Raw genomic sequence first — 13,225 nt, 5'->3', positions numbered from 1 at the left:
ACCCACTATAAACATCCGGGGGGCGGGGTTACCATTGATTAGAAATTTAACTGGATCAGCCATTTAAATACTGTGGTTAAATGAGCAGGCCAGAGGAAGGTAATTCTGTGTGGAGTAACTCAGCACCTGACTTCCCAAAGTTTGTCCACCATCTACAAGGCCCAAGTCAGGCGTGTAATGGAATACTCTCCACTTGCTTGGATGAGTGCAGCTCCAACAACACATAGGAAACTCGACACTGTCCAGGACAAAGCAGTTGGCTTGATTGGCACCCCATCCACAACCTGAAACATTCATTCCCTCCAACCACCCATGCACAATGGCACAGGTGTGTACAATCTACAAGATACCCTGCAGCAACTCACCAATGTTCTTTTGATAACACACTCCAGCCATGTGACCTCTACCACCTTAAAAGATAATTGCAGCAGATATATGGGAACGTCAACACCTGGAGGTTCCCCTCCAAGCCACACACTATCTTAACTTGGAATTACATTGTTGTTTCTTCACCGTTGCTGGGTTAAAATCCTGGGACTCCTTCCCTAACAGCACAGTGGGCGTACCTACATCACATTGACTCTAGCGGTTCAAGAAGGCAGCTCACCGCCACCTTCTCAAGGGCAATTAGAGATGGGCAATAAATGCTGAACTTGCCAATGTTCACAATCCATGAACCAATAAATATAGAACCTAGGTCCCACAGGAGAGAGGCTAGTGTCTTGCCTATTGTTCTATCCCCATTACTTTTTATCAGCTGTCTTTAATGTTAAATTGTTCAAAGGTCATTTTTCTGAAGCCAGGAGCCTCACTTTGGATAAGAGATGTTTATAAAATCATGCCTGTGCAGCAGAGGGACAGCAGGCCACATTTAGTGACAAAGGAAAAGTGAGTTATGGGTAAGACTATGTTGTGAATCCACTAGAGATATTGAAACATAGAAAATAGATGCAGGAGGAGGTCATTTGGCCCTTCGAGCCTACTCCACATTCATTATGATCATGGCTGCTCATCCAACTCAGGAACCTGTTCCAGCTTTCCCCCATATCCTTTGATCACTTTATCCCCAAGAGTTATATCTAACTCCTTCTTGAAAACAGGGGCTGGTTTAGCACACTGGGCTAAATCGCTGGCTTTTAAAGCAGACCAAGGCAGGCCAGCAGCACGGTTCAATTCCCGTACCAGCCTCCCCGAACAGGCGCCGGAATGTGGCGACTAGGGGCTTTTCACAGTAACTTCATTTGAAGCCTACTTGTGACAATAAGCGATTTTCATTTTTCACATTCAGCAGTGGATTCAACATTGCCCGACACCAGTATCCAGATTCACGATTGGATGGAGAATTGATCAGGTTGCCTAAAAAAGGGAATCGGCGCTGGGCACCGGGCCCCGTTGCAAAGCTCTGCTGCCCCACATCGGCGGCACCATGGAAACCCACAAATTACTTGTATTTAAATCTGATTAATGGGCTGGAAGCCCGAATCCCCAGCCCCCAGTTAGGCTGCACACCTTACAGCTGGGAGTCTTGCGGACATGCTTTGGTGTCTGTATTTACAAGTGGAGCCCATGTGCCATGGCTGTTGAGAGAAAGCAAGGAAATCAGCAAGCTTTTGAAACTTTTTGTATTTTCTGGGACGTATATGCCTGGATCTCAGGGAGTAGCAAGGAATGACTTGGTGACAAGAGTATAGATTGGGGTGCCCCCTCAGAATAAGGGTACCCTGGCTGAGACCCCCCATTGATGCATAAATTCATTTAAACCCAACCTCTAGCTGCAACTTACAGGCTCCTGACTGTTGAAACTGCTGACTGCTGACAGTATCCTCCAAATGTTTATAAACACCCTTGCTATGATTGACAGTTCCTCACCACATCAAAAACAGTGAAGTGGTTTCATTTCCTCTTTTTCACAGCAGAAAGCATTGAGCTGCTTTTGAAGCGGCGAGGAGCTATCAATCATAGCAAGGGTGTTTATAAACATTGTTGCTAGCATCAAAACAGGGTAATGGAGATGCATTCAAGTGTGAAGGGAAAGATCAATTTAAAAAATCTACCAAGCAGCTGAGCCAGAACCTTAAAACTATCAATCACAGATGAGTGAAAGTTTTTCACAGTGGAATTGAATGGGAGGTATGTATTTCAAAGCTGTCAGGGGATTTGAAGCCCTTTCAAGTGTTCTGGGTTGTTACGGAATCCTCTGATACTTGTAAAAGTTGAAGCTTTAAAGACATTTGTCTGAGGCAGCAAATATTCGAAAAGTGTGAATGAAAATGCAATGATTTTTCACTGTACTGCTCTTAAGCTTTCAGGCAGGGTTGACTGATTGGAGGGGTCTGACAGAGGTCTCTGATTGGGAAGCCTGATGGGGGGTTTGATGGGGTGGTTGGTGAGGGGGGTCGAGGGGGGGGGAATCGGGTCATCCTCACGCATGCGTATTGTTCGGGTGGGTGGCATGTTATATCTGAGGTGGAGGGAGGATGCCACTCCTTGTTTGTGGGGGGGTGCAGATTAGCATTGTGAGGCGGAGGGTGGCCTGCTCAAAATGGTGGCTTGATACCAGGATTCCAATGGAATCCAGTGAACTATCCACCATGCATATATTTGAATGGTTAAGGAGTGAGACACGTATCTGCGCTCCGCTCCCTGCACCAGTGGAGAACAATCCCGGTTCTCCACTGGCAGGAGCACTTTGGCTCCAGAACAGAGAATCATGGCCACGATGATTTTGCCTCAACTACTTTCTGTGGTAATGAATTCCACAGGCTCACCAGTCTTTGGGTGAAATCATTTCTCCTCATCTCTGTCCTAAATGGTTTACTCCATATCCTTAGACTGTGACCCCTGGTTCTGGGCTCCCCCGTCATTGAGAACATTTTCCTGCATCGACTCTGTCTAGTCCTGTTAGAATGTTATAGGTTTATAAGGAATCGCCCCTCATTCTTCTGAACTCCAGCAAATATAACCGACTCAATACGAGAATCTTGCCTTCCCAGGAATCAGTGTGGTAAACCTTCGCTGCACTCCTTCTATATCCAGAATATCCTTCCTCTGATAAGGAGACCAAAACTGCACAGAATATTCCAGGTGTGGTCTCAGCAGGGCCCTGTATAACTGCGGCAAGGCATCCCTGCTCCTGTACTTGAATCCTCTTGTTATGAAGGCCAACATACCATTTGCTTTCTTCACTGCCTGCTGCACCTGCATGCTTACTTTCAGCAACTGATGTACAAGGACACTTAGATCTCATTGCACATTCCCCTCTCTCAATCTAAAGCCATTCATATTAGTTTAGTCTTCCTGTTTTAACCTCACATTTATCCACGTTATACTGCATCTGCCCACTCACTCAACTTGTCCAAATCACACTAAAGCATCTCTGCAACCTCCTCACAGCTCACCCTCTCTCCCAGCTTTCTATCATCTGCAAATTTGGAGATATTGGCTAGACTTCTCCAGCCATTCGCTGGTGGCGGGATTCTTTTGTCCTGCCAGCAATGTGGCCCCACACTCGAGTTTCCTGACGGCATTGGGTGGCTTCAATGGGAATTCCCATTGACAGCACCAGGAGTAGAGAATCCCGCCACCAAGGAATAGCACGCCGCCTTCCGCTGCTGAGAAACACATGGCTGGGAGGCCGGAGAATCCCACCTATGACATTTAGTTCCCTCATCTAAATCATTAATATACATTATGAATAGCTGGGGGCCTAGCACTGATCCCTGCATTACTCCACTAGTCGCTGCCTGCCACTTGGAAAAAGAACCATTTATTCCCACTCTCTGTTTCCTGTCTGTCAACCAATTTTCTATCCACCTGAAGACACTACCCCCAATGTTTGCCATTGCCTATTCAACATCATCCCTTTCAGTGCCATTCCCCAATACATCATAGCCAACTTGTGCCACATACCATCATAGTTTCCTTTATTTAGATTCAGGACACTAGTCCCAGAATCAATTATGTCACACTCCATCTTGTTGAAGAATTCTATCATATTAGGATTAATCATAATTATATTAGGAGACCCCAAAGGGTCTCGCACAACTAGATTGCCAATTATTTATTTTTCATTATACAGTACCCAGTCTAGGATGGCCTGTTCTCTAATTGGTTCCTCAACTTATTGGTCCAGAAAACTATCCCTCACATACTCCAGGTATTCATACTTTATGGTATTGTTGCTAATTTGATTTGCCCAATCTGTATGTGGATTAAAGTCACCATAATTACAGATGTTCCATTATCGTATGCATCTTACTCTGCCTGGTGGATACCCATTTCCTTCCTGCCTGTGGAGGTTTAGTCTGTGGTGTGACCAGCTCTCTATACATGCTAACCACCTCGCAGATACTCCAGTGTCCCCAGCCACCTCTCCAGCTCAAAACCCGGGCTTCCAGGATCTGCAGCTGGAGACACTTCCTGCACACATGCTAACCATGGGCACTGAAAATGTTCCTGGCTTCCCACATAAAGCAGGAGGAGCACACCACAGCTTTGAACATTCCTGCCATGATTTACCCCATTAAATTAAACCTTTTGGAAAATGCTTAAATTCAAAAAAGATCAATTACTCTAACCACAAAATAAAGACCTCACAAACTCTAAGCAATAAACGTAGTAAATACTTTCCCAACCGTACTCACCCAATTAGCCCTAACCGTACTCAGCCAATCAGCTTCTCCTACTTGCCCTGCATCACATTTGAATTCTGGCATCACCTCAGGAGCTCTTAACTCTAAGCTAGCAATCAGTTTTGAATCCCCCCACTGCCTCTCTTCTTGTGCTGTTGTCAATCTCCCAGCTTCGCTCTTAATCTCGTTCTATCTCATATACTTTTATCCTCTCAGCCCCCAACATGGGAATTATGCAAATGAACCCATAGTAGGGTTTGCTATTTTTTAGTAAGCTCACCTATATAAAATTACCACTTGATTAATCATATGACATGGCTGCTCGAGTCAAAATCATGAAGTGTGATTGCTGTTATAAAACTAGATCACACGTTTTCCACTCATCATCGTTAATTAATTACATTTTGTTCCTTGCATTGGGCTTTGACATGTCGCCATTCTTTCACTGTTGCCATGTCAAAATATTGGAATTTCCTCCCGAAAAGCTCTGTGGGTGTACCTACATCACATGGACTGCAGCAGTTCAAGAAGGCAACTCACCACCACCTTCTCGAGGGAAATTAGGGATGGGCAACAAATGGTGACCGAGCCAGCGAAGCCCACATCCTGTGAAATAATGAATAAAATTACAACACATCACAGAATGAATTTTCCTCTTTGTCACAAAGGGGAAAATCTTTAAAGGGGCAGAATCCCTTATCTATGATCCTGAATCGAGCTGATTCCCAGGGTCAAGGTAATTTAAATAGTTATGTCTACAATCAGGACCACTGATAGTGCTACTCAGGGTTCCCAGCTCAGTTGGGTAACAATAATGCTGTGGTGCCCAACTTTAGCCTGGCATTGCTGGCAATGTCAACCAAATATCCATACCTTGTCTACTTCTTTGTATTTGGAAATTGCTACTTTCACTGAGTTCAAGGAAAAAACTTGCATCCATACCAATTACCAGTATCTTTAAAGCACTCAGCATGTCCCAAAACAAAGCCAGTGAATTATTTTTAACATGTAGTCGCCCTTGTAATGGTGGGAAATGCAGCAGACAATTTTCTCACAGCAATGTCTCACAAACAGCAATGAGATAAATAACCAGGTAATTTGATCTGGTGATGTGGATTGCGGGATAAACATTGACCAGAATGGTCCTCATGCTCTTCTTCATAGAGTCTCATAAAATCTTCAACATCCACCAGAGCTGGTAGACAAGACCTTGGTGTGACATCTCAATCAAAAGACAGCACCTCTAATCACAAAGCATTCCTTCAGTACTGAAATGTCAGTCTAGATCATGGGCTGGATTCTTCGATTCTCGGGCTATGCCCCACTCCGGCGTGGGAACGGTGGCATTTTACAGCAGTACAAATGGCGCAAAACGGCCACCGATTCCCCATTTGCTGGGGGTTAGCATGCCAGCAGCGCAGAGCACCCGGCTCTAGCTGTCGATACACCTCAGAGAATTGCCAGGTCCATGGCATGTAGCGGCCGCACCGTGCTACATGACGGAGGTCGCATGCGGACCCTTCCCGTGAAATAGTCCCCCCCCTTTAGTAGTCTTGCGTGCCCCGGACCACCTCCCCCTCCCCCCCCCCCCCCCCCCACAGTGCCCCCAGCCCCGAATAATGTCCCCCTCTGCCCACGGATCTGCCCTCCTCCGACTGTGGCAGCGCTGGACTGAGTCCGCAGCTGCCATGCCGAGTTCCCGATGGGTGAGACCATGAGACACCGACGGCGTCGGGAATTTGGCCGATCGGGGGCGGAGCATCGGGGTCAGGACTCAGGCAATGTCCTCAGGCCGTCGGCACGTGGCGCAGCGTACTCTCCGGGTATGCCACATTGGAGGGGGTGGAGCATCGTGAAAGAGGCTCCGCCCCCAATTTGGGCGGGAGCTCGGATTCTCCGGCTGTTAGCCAAACGCAATTTCACCATCGGCGCTCAGAGAATCCAGCCCCATGTGTTCAAATTGATGAAGTGGAAGTAGGTAGGACCCAGGATCTTTGGGCACGGAGGGAAACACTGAGCGATGGCTGACACTTAAATGCAGTTAACTGCTCTGCAATTGTCATAGAATCATAGAATTTACAGTGCAGGAGGAGGCCATTCGGCCCATCGAGTCTGCACCGGCCTTTGGAAAACGCACCCCTCTTTAGTTCTCAACTCCACCCCATCTTCGTAACCCAGTAACCCCACCCAACCCTTTTGGACACTCAGGGCAATTTAGCATGACCAATCCACCTAACCTGTACATCAAAGTGAAACTTTATCAATTAACCTCCTCGCTCTCAAACCAAAAAGGAACCAGCATTCCTAGCTGTCCTTGTGTCCACTACCAGTAAGGTGCAAATGGTAGGAAATGCATTACACGATGCCATCACATCTTTCATGTCTTCATATAATGTGCCACCCATACTTTATCAGATATATTAAATGCCCAACTTAAATAGCATTGGACGATAAGTGTGTCAGTGTAATGCTGCCTGCCTATTTTATGCTCTTGAAAACCCAGGTTATAATTGTAGCTGAAGAGTAAAATCCACACCTGGGTTTCAAGCAACCCAGGTGGAAAACACTAATTGGTTTTGGCTGCGTTGAACAAGTATATAGGCAGTAAAGGTGAGAGAGCAGATGAAGAGCCCAAATTAAAACTGATGTCAATTTTTTTGAGCAATTTTAATTTGACTCAGTTGATATGTGCATTGTTCCCTGGATTAATCCACACACCCCATCAGGGTTCCAGGTTCAACTCCTAGGGGAGCAATTGAAGCGCGGTAATTGTTCTTAGCGCCTTAAAGAGGAGAAATCTCAGACAAACTTGCTTTGTTGTTTTCTTGTGGCTCCTACTAAAGAAGCGACTGAATACAGGATCAGACTGGGCTATGATGCTTTGCTACTAAGCCACGGCTGACACCTCCGTAGCTAAGGGGCAGACCCTAGTCAAGAATCTGGACACATGTGACAGGTGTATGAAGGTAATTGGACACCTGTGTTGCAATGGAGGTCTCTTTGCAACAGTTTTTGTGACAGAGTAGTCCTTTTTTTATATAAATTTAGAGTCCCCAATTATTTTTTTCCAATTTAGCATGGCCAATCCACCTAACCTGCACAATATTGGGTTGTGGGGGTGAAACCCACGCAGACACGGGGAGAATGAGCAAACCCCACACAGACAGTGACCAGGGGCCAGGATTGAACCCGGGTCCTCAGCGCCGTAGGCAGCAGTGCTAATCACTGTGCCAGAGCTGTCCTCTTCAGGATACCCTGTGGCCAGCCCAAATGGGAAATGGGCTAGAAAAGCTGGCATTTTCTAGCTGTCCCACTCTATCCTTGCATCGGACAAAGACCTGGCAGGATAATCATCTTATGGTCAAAGAACGAAAATGTGAAATTTTGCAACTTGGAATGTTAGAACACTCACGAATAATCTCACGAGTGATCATCCAAACAGAAGAACTGCAATCTTATCACATGAGTTATGAAGACTCTAAATTGATATCACCACCCTCAGTGAGACCCACCTTCCTGGGGAGGGACAGCTGAAATAAAATGCTGGGGGATAGACACTCTACAGGAAAGGAAGGAGAATCAATGACCCTCATGTCTACAGAGTTGCTTTTGCCATCCGGAAAAGGATCTTGTATGCACTGCCAAGACTCTCTTGTTGTATAAATGAAAGGCTTATGACACTTCACCTACAGTTCAGCCATAAATTGGGCACCACCATCATCCTGACCCTCGACTTTGATGAAAATGTTAAGGAAAACTTCTATACGGACCCTGATGATTTCCTCATACATCCCCAAAACAGAAAATATCATCCTTCTGAGGTTGGCCAGGCTCTGAGTCTAAAGAGGGAATATTGGGGAAAAGGGGTTGGGAAAAGTCAATGTAAATGATGACTTCCTGCTGGCGAAGTGTGCTCAGTATGGCCTCATTACAACAATACTTTCTTCTGCCAGAAGGACAAATACAAAGTCATATGGAGGCATTCTTGTTCAAAGCATTGGCACCTCCTGGATTATGTCAATGTTCAGGTCAAAGATCCAAGGGAAGTATCTATCTCTTGATCCATGCAGGGATCCATGCAACTGATTACTGCTGGACAGATCATCGACTTGTTTGATTGGTGATGGACATCCACCAACATCAACACAAGACTCAAAAGACCAAGAGGAAGAAGATACATGTCACACCTCTAAAGCAGTCCAATTCCTAAACAGTGGGATCAAATAAAGTCAGCCGTGTGAGATTTCAGTGCTCAGACCACTGGGTTCAAACATTTTCACCAACACTGATTCAATGAAAACAATACTGAATAAACGAGCTGAATATTACTTAAATGGAGAAAGACTGCAGAAAGCTGCAGTGCAGAGGGATTTGGGTTCTTGTGCATAAATCACAAAAAGCAGCATGTACGTTCAGCAGGTAATAGGGAAGGCAAATGTAATGTTGGCCTTTATTTCAAAGGGAAATGGAGTTTGAAAATAGTCCTGCTAAAGCTATACAAGGCACTAATTAGACCACACCTGGAATACTGTGAACAGTTTTGGTCCCTTTATCGAAGGAAAGATATACTGGCATTGGAGGCAGTCCAGGGAAGGTTCACAAGGTTGAGCCTGGGTATGGAGGGATTTTCTATTGAGAGGTTCAGTATATTGAGCCTATGCTCATTGGAGTTTAGAAGAATGAGAGGTGACCTTATTGAGACATAAAGGATTATCAGGGAGCTTGACAAGGTAGAGGGGATTCTCTGCCCGCCACGCTTCAGCTTCGACCCGCCGGCAGGATTCTCCGTTACGTTGGCCGGTCAATGGGGTTTCCCATTGTGGGGCAGCCCCACGCCGTTGAGAAACTCCCGGGCGCCGGCAAAGCGGAGAATCACACCGGCGGAGAATCCCGCCCATGCTGAGAAGATGTTTCCTCTTGTGGGAGAGTCTAGGACCAGGGGGCAAATCTCAGAGTAAGGGGTCGCCCATTTCAGACAGAGATGAGGAGGAATTTCTTCTCTCAGAGGGTAGTGAATCTGTGGAATTATTTGCCGTAGAGAGCTATAGAGGCTGAGTCGTTAAGTGTGCTCAAGGCTGAGATGGACAGCTTTTTAATCATTAAGGAAATCAAAGGTAATGGGGACAAGGCAGGAAAGTGGAGTTGAGGATTATATCAGATGAACCATGATCTCATTGAATGGCAGAGCAGACTCGATGGGCTGGGTGACTTACTTCTGTTCCTGTGTCTTATGGTCCGATAGATGCTGAAATATGTGACCTCCTGGAACAAAAGCAAGCAGTCTTCACTACATGGTAGAACAATCCAAGGATGCAATTCAAGAATGCAGCATTCCAACAGCTCAAGGCTGATACCTGAAGACAAATTTGTACAACAAAGATACATGTGGGAAGAGAAAGCCTAAGAGATCCAACAACAAGCTAACCATCTCAACATGCAAAGCTTTGTTGAAGCTATCAGAGCCATCTATAGACCAGGGTCAAAAGGACAAAAATATCTTCCCTCGCAGGCTGGTTTTTCTCATCATAAGGCTGACAATGCCATTTATCAATAGCTCCTCAACCGTGAATTCACCGTGACACCTAATAATCTTCAGGCAAGTACAACGAGGTGGATCATCATCAACCGGAGAGCTGCAACAACCAATCAAAAAGATGAAAAACAATCAAGCCTGAGGCCCCAATAGTATTCCAGCTGAAATCTCCAATCTTGTTGGCTTTTACTCACATCAAGGCTCCATATGCATTTGGGAGGAAAAAGACACCTACCAACCCCTCACCCCTCCCTGATTTCAGCAATATGACACTTATATCTAGTTTCAAGCAAGGGGATGAATCACCTTGGTTTAGGAGCTGGTTTAGCACACTGGGCTAAACAGCTGGCTTGTAATGCAGAATAAGGCAGCAGCGTGGGTTAAATCCCCGTACCGGCCTCCCCGAACAGGCGCCGGAATGTGGCTGTGGAAATGATTGAGGTATTGCCCTTACCGCACTTAGCATAATTTTCTGCCCTGAGGAGCTCCTCTCGCCGGAATTCCTCAGCAGGAAGAGATTGGGACAACAATTTTAAATGGCGTACGATATCCCGACCCCCTGACTCAGCCCTCGGGCCGCCCAACACCCCAACTCAAATATAAGGGGGTGTTCAAGCCCCCGACACCCACCTCACAGAGGCAGGGCACCCCCAGGCCCGATCCCAGCATAGGCATAATGCCAGCCTGGCATCTTGGCATCCTGTCAGTGCCAGGATAGCACATAGGTGGCACTGCCAGGATTCCAGTCACACTGCCAGGGTGACACTGACAAGATGCTGGCAGTGCCAAGGTTCCCAGGTAACACCAGCCGACCCTGCCCGGAGGTCGATCTCCCATGGGCCTCCGATCACCGCCCCCCCCCCCCCCAAGTGCCGTTCACCTGGTCCCCATTTGTGGGGCCCAGTACTGAACTGCGCTCGGTTGTGGTATCCTCAGCGAGGCCGTTAGATGCCGGCAGCCATTCCATACGGCGCGAGCACAGTTAAAAGTACTTTAAGCTCTTTTAACTATGCAAGTCTGGGTCCCGCCCATTGTGGACAGCATCCAGATTGTGATGACTCGCAGAATCGGGTTAGATCTAGCGAGGTAACTAGGGGCAAAATATGGGTTGGGGCAGGGGGGAGATGTTTAGGTATATGCAGTTCTGAGATTTCGCTAAGGAGATACAGAGCTTTCCACTGGTGCCGACCACCACACTGTTGGAGGAGGTGCTGACGACAGGGGGAGTGGAGATAGGGGTGGTGTCGGCGATTTATGGGGTGATTATGGGAGAAGAGAAGGCATCGCTGGATGGGATTAAGGCAAAGTGTGAGGAAGAGTTGGGGGGGGAGGGGCATGGAGGAGGGGTTGTGGTGTGAGGTGCTCCGGAGGGTGAATGCTTCAACTTCATGCGCGAGGTTGGGTCTGATACAGCTGAAGGTGGTGTATAGGGCGCCCCTCACAAAGACGAGGATGAGCCGACTCTTTGAGGGGGTAGAGGATGTTTATGAACGCTGTGGGAGGGGCCCGCAAACACATTCATATGTTTTGGTCCTGTCCAAAGCTGGAGGGTTATAGGAGGGAGGTGTTCAGGGTAATTTCTAAGGTGATACATGTGAGACTTGAGCCAGGTTCTCGGTAGGCCATATTCGGGGTATCGGATCAGCCGGGGTTGGAAGCAGGTGCAGCGGCAGATGTCTTAGCCTTCGCCTCGTTGATCGCCCAAAGGCGGGTCCTGTTTAGGTGGAGGTCAGCTTCTCTGCCCTGTGTCCTGGCGTGGCATCTGTTGGAGTTCTTCACACTTGAGAAAGTGAAGTTTGAGTTGAGGGGAAGGATGGAAGGTTTAATTCATGGGCTTTGTTTATTATGCACTTTCAAGAATTGGATGACATCGAACATTAGGGGGGGTTGAACTATGTATGTTGTTGGTGACTACGTATGCGGCAATAGTGGATTCCTGATTCTTTTTCTTTGATGTTTGTATTTGAAATGTTGGACGTTGTTTGGGGGTTGGTGGGAGGAAGGGTTGGATGGCCAGTGGATTGACATTGTATTAGTTACCATTGATTGTTGGTGGGTGTAGATTTGGATGAAAATGTGAAAAAGGAGGAGAATAAAAATATTTTTAAAAAAATATATCTTGCAAGGTGTAAGGACCATCGGATATCCTGGGAGGGTCCTCTCCCGGGAACTACCGGCTGTGTCCCACCCCAATTCTTGCAGGACGCTCTCTGGTGGATCACGCCCAGTGTTTAATCACCTCATCAAAGATCAACTTCCCTCAGGTAATGGTATGAAATACTGCCAAGATGATAATCTCTTTAAACTCAGTTGCTTCTGTGCTAAAACTAAACTGACCACCATAGATATTCATGAAACTAGTTTGTGGATGACTCTAGTGTTATTGCCCACTCTGCTCCAGATTTTCAAGCCATTTTCAATCTCTTCAATTCTACATACAAGAAAAATGACCTGTCCTCGAATGTAGCCAAAACAAAACTCATATCAACCCACACATGGTCAGCAAAATATTCCACCTCCTATATATTCTGAAGAAGAGATTCCAAAATATGTTGAGCATTCCCATAGTATATCTTACCAGGTATATATTCTCTCAAAAGGTCACCATTGACGAGATGATCGAACATTGAATCAATAGTGCCTGATATAATGTGAGTGTTTGACAACAAAGGCCTCCACAAGTCAACAAAAATCCTAGTGTACAGAGCAGGTTGTCGTTACCACGCTCCTGTCCAGTGAGACTGGACTGTGTCTCAGTGACACATAAGAGCGCTAGAGAAATTACAGCTGCCAAGCTTTCACCACATCATCTGGATACAATGGGAGAACCATTGAGCAACCGCTCGTGTTGTTCTTGAAGCCAGTTCCACAAACATTCAGGCAAAACCCCTACAAAATCAACTTGGATGGCCAAAAAACATCTCTCCGCTGTAGCCATCTGGGATGGCCACTCCCCGTTTACAAAATGGACACTTTGCAAAGATTGCAGGGAAAATGGACAATATTGAGAAAACAAGCAGGTTCAGGTTTTGTCTGCATATTGGAGCTGCAGCTCCCAGAC

General features: G+C 46.5%; 1 long non-coding RNA gene across 1 annotated transcript in view; it reads left to right on the top strand.

Annotated features, from left to right (window-relative positions):
* LOC140428745 (uncharacterized) overlaps nucleotides 1–13,225 on the top strand; it is a 38,611-nt gene that overhangs the window by 874 nt on the left and 24,512 nt on the right. The gene's annotated exons all lie outside the window — the stretch shown is intronic.

Source organism: Scyliorhinus torazame, chromosome 8 (assembly GCF_047496885.1).
Source record: "Scyliorhinus torazame isolate Kashiwa2021f chromosome 8, sScyTor2.1, whole genome shotgun sequence".
Taxonomy (NCBI): domain Eukaryota; kingdom Metazoa; phylum Chordata; class Chondrichthyes; order Carcharhiniformes; family Scyliorhinidae; genus Scyliorhinus; species Scyliorhinus torazame.
This window is presented reverse-complemented; position numbering and strand designations above follow the sequence as displayed.